Source organism: Pararge aegeria, chromosome 7, assembly GCF_905163445.1.
Source record: "Pararge aegeria chromosome 7, ilParAegt1.1, whole genome shotgun sequence".
NCBI classification, from domain to species: domain Eukaryota; kingdom Metazoa; phylum Arthropoda; class Insecta; order Lepidoptera; family Nymphalidae; genus Pararge; species Pararge aegeria.
Genome location: NC_053186.1, coordinates 15,764,265 through 15,783,573, shown reverse-complemented (window position 1 = coordinate 15,783,573; position 19,309 = coordinate 15,764,265). Strand labels below are relative to the sequence as shown.

General features: G+C 34.4%; 1 protein-coding gene across 1 annotated transcript in view; it reads left to right on the top strand.

Moving 5' to 3' along the window:
* The first annotated feature begins 2,507 nt into the window (after window positions 1-2,507).
* The window catches only part of LOC120625169 (carbonic anhydrase-related protein 10), a 101,175-nt gene continuing 84,373 nt past the window's right edge, over window positions 2,508-19,309 (top strand). Inside the window, exon 1 of the mRNA XM_039892147.1 lies at window positions 2,508-2,678. The gene's annotated coding sequence lies outside the window, so the exon portion shown is untranslated. The remainder of the gene's footprint in view (window positions 2,679-19,309) is intronic.

The window sequence follows — 19,309 nt, the reverse complement described above, 5'->3', positions numbered from 1 at the left end:
CTAGAAAAAATCAACTGACTGTACGTATTATTAAATAGTACAATGCGTAAAATTACAGTTATAAATACATATTTTATCTTTAAAACTATTCTAGCGGTTTTTATGAGACCGTTTCCTCTAAACATGCATACGTGACTTGACTATGTTGACTGCCTTTTGGTGTTCTATAGGATATATTTCGGAGAGTGTGCTCAAGAACTATTCGATCTAGTTCCTCCTCGCCTTTTCACGATCGAACCGCGAGGCACCGTAAGGATCTGCATCCCCAAGTGATCGATATACCGCGGACGCGTACGAAGCGCTTCGCAACTTCGTTTCTGATCCGTACCGCTTGGATCTTAATGCCCTTCCAGCCTCCATTTTCCTATAAATTTAACAATAAGTTTATAAGTTTCTACGGTCAACTTCTGATAATTTCATACCTTCGTACCTACCTTCGACCTACGTCGATCTCTGACAATACACGTAATACCGTCGATTTTAGTTACTTAACAAATTACTTGACCAACTATGGATTAGACGGGCCAAATTTGTTTGATATTCTGTAACGAGTTTTTTTGTCGAAAATATTTTCTTCCAAACTAACGGAGATTTTTTTTTAAGGCTTTTCGAAGCACACTGTTGGAAATTGATCTTCAGGTCAAAGTGTAAATGTCCAGTCAGTGGCGTGCATAGAGGGTACGCACAGGGTATGCAGGTGATATAAAATGAAGAAAATCTCCCGTACGAGTTATTAAAAACTTAAGGATAGGCATTGTAAGAGTTATAAAAAGCCTACTAATAAGTATTTATAACTCGTACTGGAGATTTTCTTCATTTCATATCATCTGCATACCCTGTATGCACGCCACTGTGGCCAGTGATTATTTCCTCGAAATATGGTCGCTAACTATGGCCATCATAGGAAATTACAAAGTAAGAGGAGATCTTTAGGGAATGTGTTATGGACATAGCCCAGCGAACTGCGAAGCTGAAGTAGCAGGTCCGTTGGAAGTTCAGAAGCACAGCGTTGGTAGACCCTCACATGGTGCAGCGATTCGCTGAATACAAGCGACACGAAATCGTTGGGTGTGGAAGTCCCGACTAAACACCTATGTCATTATGATAATGATGGATCCAAGCAATTTTTTATTGTAAGCAAAATATAATATCAGTAATTATAGTATATCCGTAAGTATATCCATCTTACATTCTGGTGGGTGGCTTTGGACGTGGCTAGTTATCACCCTACCGATAAAGACTTGCCGCTAAACGGTCTAGTGTTCCGGTGTAATGTCGCGTTAGGTTTACCATACTCCCACAGGTTATCCCGCTACCATCTTAGACTGCATTATCACTTACCACAAGGTGAGATTGCAGTCAAGGGCTAACTTGTTATGAAATAAAAAAACGTTACTCTAGATTACTCTCTCTACAAAGGATGTTGAACTTTATAGCATATACCTATATCTGAGGTCACATTCTACACATAATGAGTTTGTATGCTTGACTAGAATTCTTTGAGAGGAACACTTTATATCTTATTCTTAAGACTTGTACACGCATGCGTAGTACAAGCCCCGCCTTGCCCGAGGGAGATAAATACTGATTTCGTATTTCATCCGATAACTGGAACATATATCCCGTAAAATAAAATCTTATTTAATAATTTAACGTATATAAAATTACGTTAGTAGGAAGATAAAAAAATTAGGTTCAGCAAAAATGCCGAATTAAACAATGGTACAAATAAAAGACAGTACAAAACCCCACTCCGGTAAACTATTAAAAAAATATATATCTAATGAGTATGTGAAATAATTTTTCATTATAATAATCAACTTTTAAATAATTTCATTTCATAAAATAAAGCAAATATTACTCGACGATTACTATTCTATACAATTTTCGTTAGCTAAAATATAATAAATGAAAGCATATATTAAACGATCCATGTAAATTATTTCATCGAAAATTTACAGTGAATACTCTACCTAGTTGTTACCATAGTTGCACTGAGCTTAAAGTTGTTCGCTATAAGCCAATGAATTCCCGAGTTTCAAACACTATCATAATGTTCACGCAAAATTAATTAAATTAGCCAACAAGCATGCAACCCACTCTATGTTAATTAATTTTCCTCCTTTCACTACCTTTCCAGCATCCTTTGGATTGTTTCCGCTATTTTTCCACACTTTTTCATACCATCAATTCATTACCGCCAAAGTTTCTATTTTAATTAAAGATATTCACTGGAAACCCGCCCCTAGAGCCTTAACTCACTGAGATTTGGTTGGCTTATTTTTTTTCGACACTCATTCCCGCCTCTGTGAACCTCCCAAACAAACAGTTGAGTACTTTGAAAACAAATTTCTTCTTACTCTATATTCAACCCTAAGTGTAATAAATATATGTTTCAAATCCGCTTGAAGTTATGTGTTGGTTCAGTTGTTTTGGAGCTGAGAATTTTCACTTCATTTTGTGAAAACAGGCACAGAATGTCGTGAAATTCTGTCAGTTGACCGCGATCTTTCGCGAGAGAGGACGTCCTTTGGGAGTAGTTTTGTTCGGGTTGTGAAAATTTACGGAAAACTTTTCGCTTACTCAATCAAAGTATTTAATGAGAATTTCAGGTGTGAAATAGCAATTTTTTGTGTGTTGTATGACTAGTTGGGGGGTGTATGAAAATATTTTAACTGGTAAGCTATTATTTTTATACTGCTAGAAAAAAAATATTAAACATTTTCAAACAAAACTTAATTTACGCAATAAATAAGTAAAAGGAATACTTTACTATCCAAACACGTTTTGGAAAACTATAGTAATAATAATTACAAAACGTGTTGTTTTTAAACTTTGATACGCTCTTATCTTTCGTATTTATTATTAACCTCCAGGTCACGATTATGTTATTATAAACAATAGTCGTACCAACGTACTTATTAATATGACCAGCTTTTGACCCTGGCTTCGCTCGCGATAATACGGATTTCGCCAATCAATTCGGGTTGACTTATTCTAAAAGTTATATTCATTATAATTCGGGAACAGTACTTTTTTTTCTGAAGTTGTCTGGACTACGCAATAAGCCCTGCGAGTAACGCTTTTTCAAAAATTTATTATGTACTGTTAAATATTTTAAGGGCATGAAAGTTTGAGAAACAAACACATTGCCCTGTTTTAATACATTACTAATTTTCATAATAAAATTTATATAATAAGTATAATTAATAATGTGGTATAATTATCTCCAACTCTGCGTGCATCTTCGGCTTCATAAAGTTCATAATTTTGTGTAAATTATAACAGTTAGATACCTACTTCTACAATTTTTTTTTTCCATTTTATTGAACTAATAACGTGGTAGTTTAAAGTCACTTTATGATAATTTACTACCTCTAGTATATAATTACAGGATGCAATAATATATTACAATTAGGTACAAGTATAAGTTAGTAAACGTGTCTATTTTGTAGTCGAGCAGTCATAGGAAACTTTTAAAAGGACGATCATCCGACCAGAATATAAGTTAGTAGTAGATAATATATGTTTATTTTTTATCTTGTTATTTTAGCTTCTGAAGCCGGTGTTTTATAAAGTATTATTAACTTCAGCGTTTGTTTTGCACACCTTATACTGTCAGGACTCTGCTAAGACCAAATAAACGTGCTCCAAAAAAATTCCAGTGACCCTTTTGATAAGAGGCAATATGTATGTAAAAAAGTACTTATAAACTAGGCCTACTTAAAATAAATGAATTTTGAATAATACACATTGCAGGATCTGACTGTAGAACCGATTCGAGCACATCTACGAAATTAATATTAACAGCAGTTGGTGTAGCCACATAAATACGTACCAATACGAATTGCAACCATCCCTTTAGTATTCGTATAAAAAAATAATATATTAAAAAGATAAAATAAAAATATTTAAAATTCAACAAAAGAATAAAAAATATCCAGATAATAATTTTATCACTCTCGAGCATGCATTTTATATACCAAGGGTAAAATATAGAGCGATTTTACAGTCTAGATAGTGAGCTATTTAAAAGTGTTTTTTTAATAAACATAATGTAGCTATGTCTACCTCGGTCACTGAATAATCAGGTACACTCATGTGAGTGGCCCTGAACACTCACGTGATAAACATGTGTTTACGTAAGAAACTTTTATTTTGCTAAACAACATTACAGGAACTGTATGTCGGCCTTTTTCTATACTAATATTATAAAGTGAAAGATTTGATTGTTTGTTTGTTTGCATCGAATAGGCTTCAAAACTACTAAACCGATTTGAAAATTTCTTTCACTGTCGGAAAGCTACACTATCCCCGGGTGACATAGGCACTTAAATATAAACATATCATTTAAATATAAATTTACAACTTATGACTTGGCTGGCGTCAACGGTATTTCTTTAATATGCTATGCATATAAAGAATACCTATGAAGTGTTCAAACAATGTTTTATTATCATTAAGAGAAGTGGCGTGCACTTCATACATGCACAAAGCACTGCTTACAATAAAATTGATATATAACTCTTGTAGGAGGAGGTTTTTTGCAATTTATGCAATTTTCTTGCTGTATCCATACCCTGGTAAGAAACTCAGGGCGCGCCACTGATTGTGAGGCTGTGGCGAGCATAGAGGGTATACACAGGGTATTGTTATAAAAAGCCTACCTGCCCTCAGGTCGATTCGATTTTATTCATTTTATATCATCTGCATACCCTGTGCATACCTTCTATGCACGCCACTGTTGTCGTGTGATGATGATATCTATCTATCTATCTATCTATCTATAGAGGATTGAAGTTTTATTTCTTACATTCCTTATTAAGAATAACTGTACATTCATTGACTTGAAACGAAATCAAAGATGGATCCAAAATCGTTTCGTTTCTTGTAAAACATCGTAACACTCAAGCTGATTGTTGGATTAACCGGTATTAATACGGTTCCATTTTAATCGAACGAGTATAAAAAGTTTAATAACAAATTTATTCAGCTGTTTGAGGATTATCACTTCTACTTATCTTGCAAAAAACTATAAATATCAACTTGCACTTTAATCCCAGGTCATACACGTGATGGCGCCGGAGAGCAACCAATGACCTCCGGCCTCCATGAGTTGTAGGCGCGCGGGTGGCGAATTAAAGGGGAAGTTTACCACCCAAATAATGACAGGCCTAAGAAGGTGGCGTGCCGTGTAGTGTACGCCTCTCTGGAGGATTTGGCAGCGATCAGGCCAGTGATGATAGGACCCGCCACGCACTGGGGGGTCAAAACCTTGGCGAGAGTGCGGTGAATACGCAAGTGAACCCCGTGCTCTCACTTATAGGGCTATCGAGGGACACACAGAGTTTTTAGTGGGTGCAAGTCCCACATAACTACTCCGTTTCCCCAATGGAGTGGTATGCGTCAGGCATTTTCTCTGTATAAAAAAAAAAAAAAAAAAAAAAAAAAAAAGGTCATACACGTGATATTTATATAACTTGTAATAAATAAATATACTAATACAATACACACATCGTCATTTAGCCCCAAAGTAAGCGTAGCTTATGTTATGGGCACTAAGATGGCTGATACTTTTATAAATATAAACACACTGATCATTCATGTCCATCACATAAACATTTTCCATTTGTGGGAATCGAACCCACGGCCTTAGACTCAAAAAGCAAGGTCGATGCCCACTGCGGCAATCGGCCGTTAATACCATGGTAATCTTATATCTTTAAACGAGCAATTCTTGTGTATATATAATTGGAAAATCTCGGGTTCCGCTCCAACGATTTTCATGAAGTTTAGTATACAGGGGGTTTCACGGGCGATAAATCGGTCTAGCAAGGATTCATTTGTAGAAAATGTCATTTTATTTATGTTTTCCGGTAATAACCGATTTTGTGCAACGAAGTTGCACGGGTCAGCTAGTATTCATATTTTTTTAAAACTTAATATAATATAAAATAATACTTCATACAAAAATTTAATACAATTATATCAAGTTAAACCTGAAGACGATAATAATTCTATTAGGGTCGATTGCTATCGTCACTTCTCTTCTAAATCTTCTAAACCTTAATACTAAAACATCTAAGAGTCGTTTAAGTCACAGAATCCTCATTCAGCTATTATTGCATTTTCACTGTGTCCAAAAACAGACAAAACGCCCCGAGCTCGTCTCACTTCACACCCGCGGAATATTGCAAGCTCACAAACTTTATCCATTCCCCATTTTATGGTAAACGTTTAGAACATAAGAGATAAAATAATTACTGTCACCTGCTTAATGAATGAAGTGAATCACCTGTTCGAGAAACACTACTAAAGTGGAGTGGTTTTTGATGCTTCGATATTAGTCGCGTACGCGGATTCTGTATGTTCTTAATTCGGTGGTTTGTAAAAAAACACACCCGTATTTAAGCAAAATCCGCAACTACAAAGCGGAGGCTACTTTTAAAATTATTCCAGAATCAAAGTTCTGTAAAAAAAAATGGATCTTAAAAAAATTTAGTTTAAGAACTTTCCTTAACTGTACTTTTAATAAAACCACGTTTCTCTTAATTGGCACAATTATAACTTGTTCAGGCGACTACGAAGGTTCTCCGAAACTGTCTCTTCGGCAACATAGGCGGGATATTAAGTTTAATTAGTAAAATACTATGACAAAAGTCTTTGTATTTTTATATACATACATTAGAAGAGCTGATTGAAAAGTGTACTATTTATTATACTATATACTTTAGAAGAGAAAATAAATGTGTAGTGCAGTTTACTAGGCTGCATAAAATTAGTAATTTAAGGGTAATTTTATATCTTTTTATAACAAATTACTAGAATCTTTGGATCTGAAAATCCTTGAGATGTCTCTCAATAAGTTCAAAGTTTATATAAAACGTAAGCTTATAGAAAAATCCTATTATAATATTAAGGATTACATGTATGATAAAAAGCTTGGGTATGAATTTGCAGTATTTTTAGAAATCTTACATAAGCCCGAGTGACACTGATAATAATAAAAAAAATCCCCTCACCGGTATGGCCGTGTTTATATACCTGATAAGTAAAAGTAGACAACACCAATGAACGCCAAAAAAGTACTGGTTTTTTGTGTTTCTTGCCTTTGGATTTTTAATTTTAATTTTCATGAAGCTAAAAATCAAGTGAAAAGTAAAGAAGTAAAGATTACGGAAAAAAACGTTTCACTAAAAATATACTTTTTTAGTATACTTTTTAAACTGACATAATATTTAATGAAATATTTTTTATGGATGTACTAGCGTACCCAGCCCGCTTCGCCAGGCTAGATTTTGCTTTATTTTATTTAAACAATAAACTTACATCATTAAATTTTTATTTGAAGTCTCATAATATATTAAATCATTTATTTCTCACCGTATTCATTCTCTTCTATTCTCTTCTCGAACGGGTAAAGATCATTATCCACACCCATGTACACCCAACAATAGAATATCATCATAGTAAATAAAAGCAGTCGTTTCGGAGCCTATACGGAACATACCCACACACTTTCTCTTTTATATATATAGATGTATATACGCACCACCTTCCTATTTTCTGTATTTGTTTTATTTTTATATTATATTTGTTTTGCCTGGAAGAAATCGCTATGATACGTTGTATAACTGTATACGTTGTTTTGTTATACTTTTCTTTTTTATGTACTTTTTGTTGTGTGCAATAAAAGTACATTCAACCCACTCTATATGAAAGGCTGTGCTCAACAGTGGGAGGTTAATCGACTGATTATCATTAATTTACAACAATGTTAATCACACTGTATTCGATTTTTATAAATGAGGCAATATCGCGTGATGAATTATTGAGAATTCGTTTTGGTTATAATTATAATTGTGCTATTAAATTTAATATCGACCTAAATCATTTTTCATTATAAACATAGTATTATACACATTTGACTAGCTGTGCCACATGGTTTCAACCGTGTACAGTAAAAAATTACAAAATGCCTCTAACCTTAACAAATAATAATAAGTCCGATTAGCGTCCTTCGGTTTTTGTGATCTTGGAAATCAAAAACCGAAGTAATCGGTGTAAAAAATGGTTAAAACAAACAAACTCTTCACTGAAGAAAGCGACTGCCCCAAAAACGATTTTATGTTATTAGGGTTCATGTGTGTATGTATGTGAATGTATTTACCCCATCGTAACTTCTAAAGGTGGGGTTGAAGAATCGTTAGAAATCTTACATAAGCCCGAGTGATACTAGCCATAGCTATTAAGAAAAAACAAATTCAATTTGTCGCCTGTGTGGCCGTGTATATATTCGTACCAACCGTGTTCGGCTTTGACTTTCATTTTTTTTTAATTACTTATTTTCTAAGACCCGAGTGAAATTTAAGAAAAACAAAATGCCAGTTGTATGGCCGTGTATATATTCGTACCTACAATAATAATAATAAATATACTACGACAATACACACATCGCCACCTAGCCCCAAAGTAAGCGTAGCTTGTGTTATGGGTACTAAGATGACTGATGAATATTTTAATGAATTATATATACATAAATACTTAGAAAATACATATAAACACCCAGACACTGAAAAACACTTAATGCTCATCACACAAACATTTTCCAGTTGTGGGAATCGAACCCACGGCCTTGGACTCAGAAAGCAGGGTCGCTGCCCACTGCGCCAGTCGGCCGTCAAACGTGATGTTATCGAATCAGTAAACGGGATGTTTAACATTAACAAAATAATTTATCGAATCGAAAATCAACGCGAAGCATATCTCCATCATATTATCAATGGACGTCCACAACACAGGGCTTTTTTTTCCACTACAAGTTAGCCCTCAACTGCAATCTTACCTGCTGGTATGATGTAGTCTAAGATGGTAACGGGCTAAGCTGTTATTGGTATGGCAGTTACGAGTATATTGAGTATATTAAACTTTTACCTCTAATCGCTGAATACACGAAGTCGTATTGGAACGCTATATCGCTTAGCGGCACGTCTTTGTCGCAAGGGTGATAACTAGCTTCGGCAGAAGCCTTCCACCAGACCAGACCAGATAATAAATTCTCCTATAATAAATTCTCAGATACCTGCTACTGAAAAACAACAGCGCTCACCTCTGCGCCAGAGAGGGCGTCTTTCGTAGCGATTTCCAAATTCCAAAAACTTCTGTTGCCTGTGATTGACCTCCTTGGGACTCGTTTGACGTATTCTGTCCGCCTTGCCAGGGGTCTATCAACGCCTTGCTTGCCGGGGTCACCAACCAAACTCGTTGACTCGACGTTCCAAAAGTGCTTATAAATTAGGCCTACTTCCTTTTAGAAATTCAAAAAATTCGGATTTTTTGAATTTCTTTTAATTCCAGTTTCAGTCAATAATGCCAGTTTTCACTAAACCTAGGCATGACCTAAACAGTATGCCTTATTACAGAAATAAAAGCGTTTTACCAAATTTTAGGTGATAACTATTGGTGAACGGTTGTGCCTTATTACAGAAATAAAAGCGTTTTACCAAATTTTAGGTGATAACTATTGGCGAACGGTTGATGTTAGCCTAGGAATCTTAGGAATGACGGCCGATTGGCGTAGTGGACAGCGAGCCTGCGTGGGTTCGATTCCCACAACTGGAAAATGTTTGTGTGATGAACATGAATGTTTTTCAGTGTCTGGGTTTTGATCTGCACATTATAAGTATTTATGTATATCATTAATTAAAATATTCATCAGTCATCTTAGGACCCATAACACAAGCTAGGCTTACTTTGGGGCTAGATTGCGATGTGTGTATTGTCGTAGAATATTTATTTATATTTTGAAAAAAAAAAAATTGTCTTATATTTGGTGTTATTTATTTACGCATTGCCTTGTTCGTCGTAAGTGAAAACGGATAAAACTCTAGTTCGTCTTCATATCTCCTCACTTTTGATTTGGTCACCTGGACTATGAACCTGGACTATGAGAAAGATATGAGAGCTCTGCTTATCTTGCTCTATGTAACTCTGAGCTTTCTTCCTAAAATCTCTAAATATTCACAGCTAAATTTTGTTCGAAAAACTTTGAATTCTAAAATCAACCTGACAATCGACTTCTAGTTACCATCAGTAGCAAACATAAAATGATAATGGTATTAAAACACAAATGTTTTGGGTCTTTAACCTGGATAGCTTTTACAACATATTTTTTTAAAATTTTAAATCAAACTCTACAACAGTTTATAATATTTGTAATCCAAAATCGCATATGTTATATTTGATAAACGAAGCTATCAAGAAATGGGCGTCAGTAGCAAAACCTTCTTTTATATCGTCCGCAGTCTGCGCGATGAAAGCAACGAACGTTTGCAATAAAGTTTGTTGCTCTTGTGGATCTGAAAGGTAATAAAATATATATTAGTGTAATGCAATACACACGAGTGAAAAGTTTGTTGCAATCAATCGGATATATCATTTAGGTATAGAGTACGTCTACCGCTCATTGCTCCACAAGCAGTACCTATCCTACAAATACCATTATATACATATTCATCATCATCAAGTCCATCCATTACCAGCCAACTTCATGGCACGGGTCTCCTCCTACAATGAGAAGGGGTTAAGGCTGTAGTCCACTACGCTGGTCCAGTGCGGATTGGTGGACTACACACACCTTTGTGAAAATTATGGAGAACTCTCAGGTATACAGGTTTCCGCATAACGTTTTCCTTCACCGTTTAATCTAGTGATATTTTAATTGCTTAAAACGCACATAACTTAGAACAGTTAAAGGTGCGTACTGGGATTTGAACTCGGACCCCCGAAAGTTAAGTAGAGTTATTAAAATAAAAGTGGCGTAACTACATAAACGTTACACAGTGTTTTGCCACATTTCAAAACACTGCGAAACTACTAAAACCAAGTTCACTAATATGGAGGGTAATTAATAAACTTGTTCTATGGAATTGCTATGAGCACTTATATAAACAGTCTAAGAATCTCACCAGGACTTGAGAAGGCTCTAGGACCGACAACAAATACGGGAGTAAAATCGTTGCTGTAAAGGAACACCTCGCTGTCCTGTAACTGTAGATCCTCTAGCTTCGGTATGATGATTGTGACCACAAGGCTAGCTGTAAGAAATTTATATCTTTGATATAATCAAAGAGGGAACATAGTCGAAGAGGTACCATATGTAATGAGTATGCCTCATACAGTGTGTGTAGTAAATCAACTTGTTTGTATACTCATTGAGATTGCCGGCACGCAAGCAAAGTCGAGTTGGTCTACCGCGAGCGTCTTACTTTATTTTCAATTACTTTCATATGAAAAGCTAAAATATACACCGTTTTTGATATCATAATAATTTATTTTACACGAGTATCAGTAACGGCTAATATAGTATTTAGAATTTCTATTTTGTCAAATCTTAACGCATTTCGATGATTCTTTTTGGGTTCGTTACCACTGTCAGGGGTTCACAACTTCAGGCGTAAATAACACAGATAAACAAAGAAAAATTTAAAAACAAAAAAAAATTTTCTTGCTACCTGTCATCCATAAACCCTGTAAACAGTTAAACATACAAGTTTTAATTTTGATTAGATTCTAATAATTAACTTCAACTAGAAATAATAAAAGCAATAATAAGGGTGACAAAGAGATACGGACCCCTCAACGTGCGTCCATATAACTATCATAATATTGTTATAAAAGCTGAAATATTATATTATAAAGATAACGTTAAATTACTTACTATAACTGACATTAAAAAAGTCCATAGTAACTATGGGTTCTCTGCCTTTGCGGTGGAATCTAAAATAGTTTTCGTTGGAACCAAATACGAAGTTCGTAAATTGTACAGCGAGCAGCAACTTATCGGTTTTTTCGTTAATGCTGAAAATAACGTTTTGAAATATATAAAACTTTTGACTTACGCACAACGCACGTCAATCAGAAATCAATTAATGAATAAATCAATTTATGTCATTACGAACTTTTTTTAACAAGTTATGAAAAATTAATAACATCTTCATATTGAGACGGCCGATTGGCGCAGTGGGCAGCGACCCTGCTATCTGAGTCCAAGGCCATGGATTCCCACAACTGGAAAATGTTTGTGTGATGAACATGAATGTTTTTCAGTGTCTGGGTGTTTATCTGTATTTATGTATACTATTAATTAAAATATTGATCAGTCAATTTAGTACCCATAACACAAGCTACGCTTACTTTGGGGCTGTATTGTCGTAATATATTTATATATTTATTGATAAAAACAAACATGGTACCTAGTGTGAGATTTTCCACCTACTCGATCGATTCGATCGCGTGTAAGTTGACTACGATTTGTATGGAATCGTAATAGCGGCATTTAGTTACTAGGAAACAGCATAGTCACTAAATTTCTAGAATAGGTAGAAAATCTCACACAAACAATTCCGATATTTTTGACAAAAGTTGTTTGTTTCCCAATCAGTAACACTTATTATAAGAGAATTACGGCTGTACTTACAGTGAAGATTTCATGGATCTAGAATATAAAATGTCTCTGACTTCTACAATTTCTGTGCCCAAATCTCAGACCTTTAATGAATCTAATGATAATACAGTCTTGGGACTATATAAAGAGACCTTTGTTGTAGTTTATCGTAAATAATGACATTCATTAATTCGCCAGTTGTTCTATGAAATTTCCCACACTTATATTTTATTTAGAGAAGGAGTGCAGATTGCTAATATTTTTTTAATGCATTAAAAACGTTTAATCAATAAAAAACCTATTACACACACTACCATGAATTGATTTAATTTGTTACTATCGTAACCATGTATTTGACACATACCTACACGTATCATCATCTTTCGGATTATCGTTTGCAAAAAACGGGCAAATTGACAGTGTAGCTTTGCCAACATTTGTGATTAAATTAGAATTAAAGAAGTACAAGTCTGTGAAGGTTAAGGTTATGTTACCTTGATAATGATCAAAGTTATAATTTAAATTATCGTACCGTACAAATAATAGCGTGGTATTATAATTCTGTGAATTCTTTGTTACATCGTAAGTCTAGTCTGTTGCACATAACAGAAACAATGCTTTACGAATTCAAGGTCATAGCGAATATGGCTGATTTAGTAAAAGAATAACATTTGAACTCACTAAAATTCCTCAACTCTTCCATTGATCCCTGTATATTCAACCTTTAGAGAGGTTACACTCATGTTTACTCTCGGTACGTAGAAAGTGGACTGAGCTTTATACAATGGAGTAGGTGCTGGGCCGAAGGTTTCGTTACAATGGGAGTGCTTGACAAAGTGTTGCCTGATGCAAAACATGTCAAACACTCGACATGGTCTTGCGATACCGGAATTTAAATACTCCGCTGAAAAAACGCAATTATGATTAATTATTAAAAACATTGTTAATTTAAAAGGAAGATGGAGCTTTTTATTAAATAATATGGCAGGGAAAATGACAGCTCGAGCCCAAATAGTTAAGTCTGTTATTTTATTAAACATCTTGTTAATTTAAGGTTTATTGAATGGGTTTAAAAGAATTATAAATATAATGTTAAAGGCGTTAACATAATAGAGTTATACCTACGTAGAATTGGAAGAGTTGCACTTTTAATAATAATGATAGAGAATCAAAACATTCTGCTATTATATATATATACTATTCTACATTCTGCTGTTTAATATGTTATTAACAAAACACACAGACAATCATACATATCTTTTTATATAATATTAAATAACAATTTATTCATAGTATTCGAAACTAGAGATAGTTGTAACTATTTAATTAAAGTAAGTTGAATGGAACCTACTGGTTTAGTCCCTGATCCCTAGAGTTATACATTACTTTACCCATCAAAAAACTGCAGATAAATCAAATTAAAAAAAAGCAAAATACTTAGTTTTACAATAATCTTTTTTTATTTACCTGTTGAAATCTCATTTTCATTTTCTTGAATTTCACTTGCCAGACATCTTGAAATGATAAGGCCTAAACACACTAACGCTTTCATAATCATTTTCATTCAAAACGTATTTACAATAACCTCAAGCGTTTTTATAGATTAATAGAATCGCGTGTGCTAGGTCATCTTCTTAATATGCGATTCTTGTTAAATTATTATCGATTTAAAATTAATACCCTAACTGACTGAGATATCAACGCACAGCCTACATCGATCGGGTTAGAAACTTGGAATTTTGACTGTAGGTTTTTATTATGACGTTACCACTCAATAAGAAGGTTTTTTTGAAAATCCACCCCCAAGCGGGTTAAATAGGGGTTTTAAGTTTTAATGAAAGAATATGTCAATTAAGCAATATGTCTATTACAGTTTTTGGAAATTCTAACTCAAAGACGTTAAAAAGTTGTATCCTAACTCACTGGTCCTAGAGACATTAAATTTGGAAAGTTTATTCGTTTTTAATCCACTGAGAAAAGGATATTTGAAAATTACACCCCAAAGATAATGAAGTGGGGTTAAGTACTTATAATAGAAAACCAACGAGACTTTTTAATTTTTGGGTGTCTATCGGTTAGCGCATTATGTGGAAATTTCTAAACGTATATAAGTGTAATTAAGTATACGTATAGCTGATACTCCTGGTTAAAACTTAAGTTATTTTTGTACCAAAACACAAGAGGGTTCCTGCGGGATAAGCAATGAAAGATTTAGACGTTTTTATACCATAACTCTGTCATATTTTAACCGGTTTTAATTAACCTTTTTTTAATTGGAAAGGTTATATTATCAGTTAAGCTGGTGAATATCTTTAGTGACAGAGAACAGAACTCTCCAGCAGACAGCATCCTACTTATAAGTGACCTACTAACTAAGACTTACATTCATGAGGGCGTGACCGCTAACACTTCAAAAAGAAATGGTACCCACTTAGGAAACTTTAATTTGTTAACCTTCTGAATACAAATCAACTGACTATGCTTTTGACTCTTAGTTTAACGACTACTATTTGTCGTAGGTTATACAAGCTGAAACAGAAGTACTTGCACTAAATTCTCCTAAGACTGGCTAATCTGGTAACCCATCCATTTACTGACAATTTATTTACTGTTACGGCTGTAAATTATTTTGTGCTGTGTCTAGGTCCCACATCTCTCGATTATTAGCAGTAGGTAAATTGTCATAAGGTCCTCGGAAAGGTAATTTAAAATAAGCGATGTTGATTTCGAAATCTGTCTGTTCTATCGCAGTTTGAAAGTGTGTGGAAAAAACGCTAATTTTTCCCGTTATGTTGATTAAAATTGGTATTTATGTTAAAAACTAACGTAATATAAATCCTGAAACATTTGTTTTACGCACATGTGGATTGTGGATTTATAAAAATTTCAATTCAATTATATATCCAATAAAAGTTTTTTTGTTACAACCCGCTAAACTCTGTAACTACTAGTCTGATTTAAAGTTTTTCTTTTGAATTAGATTTTGCGGCTACAGGCTATTTACATCACGCTTATAGTCTAGCTACGGGTATAGGATTCAACGCGGTAAAATTATTTCAGAAGTTGAAGATACGCCGATGAACGGAGAACTGTTAGTTAATAATAAATTATTCATAGTGTTTATTGTTTTTGTAAGCATTGTTAAGAATTAAAAAAAAAAAAAAATCAATAAATGATGGAATAAAAAATTATTCATTATTTATCATTGTCATTATCTATTATAAGCTCAATATTAGAAGGCAACTGTCAACTCTAAGAACGAGAAGGATTTAGGCCGTAGTCCACAGATTTTCCGGCAGGATTTGAGAAGATTGGAAGTTTAAAAGCATGCAGGTTTCCTCACGATATCTTCCATTGCTATAGGGCTACATTATCCATCGATAAGTTATCCCAGCTGAACTTTCAAACAATTCAATATTTCTTAATGTACTTATTTAAGGAGTATTTGGTGATTCAAAATTCAGCCCACTTAAAAAACTTTATTAGAACAAAATAATTTTCATTAAAGCCAAATGATGAGCACAAATTAACGTTGGTATACACTATTTATAATATTTGATAACCAAAATCACAAATATTGTATTTGATAAATGATCCTATTAAAAACGTTGATTCAGTTAGCATTGCTTCTTGTAAAAGCGTCGGAATGCTGACAAGGAATTCAGCTAATGTTTCGAGTGTGGTTGGATCTGAAATCACAGGATAAATTATGATAACGTGTGAATTATTTTAACGCTCTAGAATTGTTATCCTATTTGCTCGGCATGGTTCTCGTGTTTGCACTTTAATGTCTAGGGCAGAGTTCAATTTTGTCGTACTATTAAAAAACATAATTAAGAAATACAAACTATAAATTTTTTTAATAATTCTTCTTGAACTAGAACGATTGCATTATTCAAGCGGAAGCGCGCTTCATCATCCATAACATAATTTGGGATTCCAAAGAAGCGCTGGTATAAATTTAATTAGTTACACTTTTAATTCACTATTCAAAGAATAAATAAATTTGAAATTTAAAGAACCCCCTACTTATAATATAGCGTGCATTATTCTACTAGTCAAGCCTTTTAATATGATACACGGAATGATAAAGACGGAGTTGCGAAAAAAATATGTGATCCACCTTTGTGTCAGCGGCACTAATGATTTATACACCATTCAAAAACAAAAAAAAAAACAAAATCGGTTCATCCGTTCGGGAAAAACGATGCCACAGACACACAAACACGTCAAACTTATAACACCCAGTAGAAGCTGTGATTGATGGTGATGTCATTGACAGTTAACAGCGAGCAGTCCCACAATGGTTGCGTTTGAGTAGGAAAATTTGACTCGGAAACATGTTTTAAAGTCAGCGCAAAACCATAAATGTGTACCTAAGAGAGGTATGAATTTTATTAAGAATAAAACCTCCTTTGTTAATTCTTATATCCTGGTAAGTATCTAGAGCATACTAGGCTTTTGACAGCAGACTGCAGTGGGCAGTAACCCTGCTTTCTGAGTCCAAGGACGTGGGTTCGATTCCCACAACTGGAAAATGTTTGTGTGATGAACATGCGTGGTTTTCAGTGCCTGGGTGTTTATCTGTATCTTATAAGTATTTATGTATAATGTATATTATGCCTAAAAATATTCATCAGTCATCTTAGTACCCATAATACAAGATAAGCTAACTTTGGGGCTAGATGACGACGTGTGTATTATCGTAGTATATTTGTATTTATTTACAAGGAAAAACAAAATAGCATACCACTGGATATAAAGGCGGTCGGGCCAACAACTAATCCTCGGGTAGGGTCGTTGTTGTATGTGAAAACTTCTCCATCTTGAATTTGTAAGTCTGATAAATTGGGTATGATGATTGTAGTTACAAAAGATGCTGTAAAACCATATTACTTATAATGAGAATTAAGCTTATTCTATAAATAAACACAATTTATTCCATCTACTCTGAACCGATCCGACCGATGCCCACAAAAAATCGTTTTTTTGATAGGCAAAGATATGCGAAGATGGTTTCACACTTCATTAGACCAATAAATAACATATTGAAAATAATCATTGTCAGACTGTTGACGTACGTACAGGCTCTTTTGCCATAGCAGAGAGGTTGCTAAAGCATATATCCTCGAGGTTTTAAAAGTATTATCATGGTACTATTTTCCCGGAAGAGATCCGTCACAAAAAGCTCCACTACTACCAGAAACTTAGAATAAAACTGTATTCCAGTATCTTACCTTTAGTAACATTGAAAAACGTCATTGTTTCAATAGGTTCTTTGCCCTTGCGGTGGAATCTAAAATAATTTTCATTAGAACCAAATGTAATATCCTTGAATTCCACTGCGAGCAAAAGCGTATCAGTCTTCTTGTTGATGCTAGAAATAAAATTGAATACAAGTTCATCTTGTTAAGATACATCCTTCTTCATATCAACCCATTACCGGCTCATTACAGGGCATGGGTCTCCTCCCACAATGCGAAGGGGTTAAGGCCATTGACCCCACGCTGGACCAGTGCGGATTGGTGTATTTCACACGCCTTTTGAGCACATTATGGAGAACTCTCAGGCATGATAAACCATACGGTGCTGTGAATAAACCGCTACAGATACTTAAGCTAAAAGTAGAATCATAAAGAAATATCTTCAGCCGCACCCCTCGCGATATTTTACATAAATATTAACTAATAATTAGCTACAATAATAAGACTAGATATTAATTATTATGTACTTTGAAATTCTGTTATTATAAGCACAAAGCCTATGTGTTATTGCAACTGTTAACTGGGGACAGCGCTGATAACTATCATACGAGTTACTCAGTTTAGTTATCAGGGCCTTGAGCTTATTTTATAGTTAAGCTTTGATTACCTGTTTAAAAATAAATGATTATTATTATTATTATTAATAATTTGATTTACTATTCTTCTTCAGAAGAAGAAGCGTATTTTTAAACCTATTTTTTTTAGAACAACTTTGCTACAATATCATTTTGTGGTAAGTCTAAGACGGTATCGGGAAATTTTAAATGGACATTTGGAAAATTTTAATATCCGAATTTTCTCTACTCTTACCACCCTTTCGACAAAGCCGTGCTGCCAAGCGTTTTAGCGATCCGGTACGAAGCCGCATATAAAAAACCGATTGGAATGCCATGTCCTACAGGTAAGCCCGTTTCTTAGACTGCATCACTTATCATATGAGATACAGTCAAGGGCTAACTTGAATAAAAAAAACATAATCGCTAAGATTATTATTATCGCTGTGATACTTACTAAAACTCTTCAACTATTCCTCTATAAATCCCAGTATACTCGATCTTAAGTGATGTTATACTCATATTCACTTTCGGTAGAAAAATATTCAGCTGATCCCTATACAGAGGGTTCGGAACTGGACCCAGGGCTTCTCTACATTTTCCATGCTTGACAAAGTACTGCCTTATGCAAAACATATCGAACGATCGGCATGGTCTTTCGATATCCGATGTTCTTTTGTCGTATTCATTTTTGTCTGAAAAAAATAACTCTTGACCGAGCTTCTCACTACTTCCGTGATGGTTAGCAAAACTATCAATGGTTCAGCAAGGTCGTGGGTTCGATTCCCGGAAAATTATTAGGTAAGTTTTCCTTACAATTTAGTGCAAACATTTTTTCCTTTAATTCTCCATATGCCAAAGACAGAACGTTAAGCAATGGACCTGGTGACATTTATGTTATGATAATACATTACTGTTAAAAACTTAAAACCTAACAACCCGCTTTGGATACTAGAGACGATCGATCGTACGCTTGGAGATAAAGTGAGAAGCTGTTCCGGAGTACCACTAGATCTCATAGAGAATGCCACGTTTCTTGCCAGCTG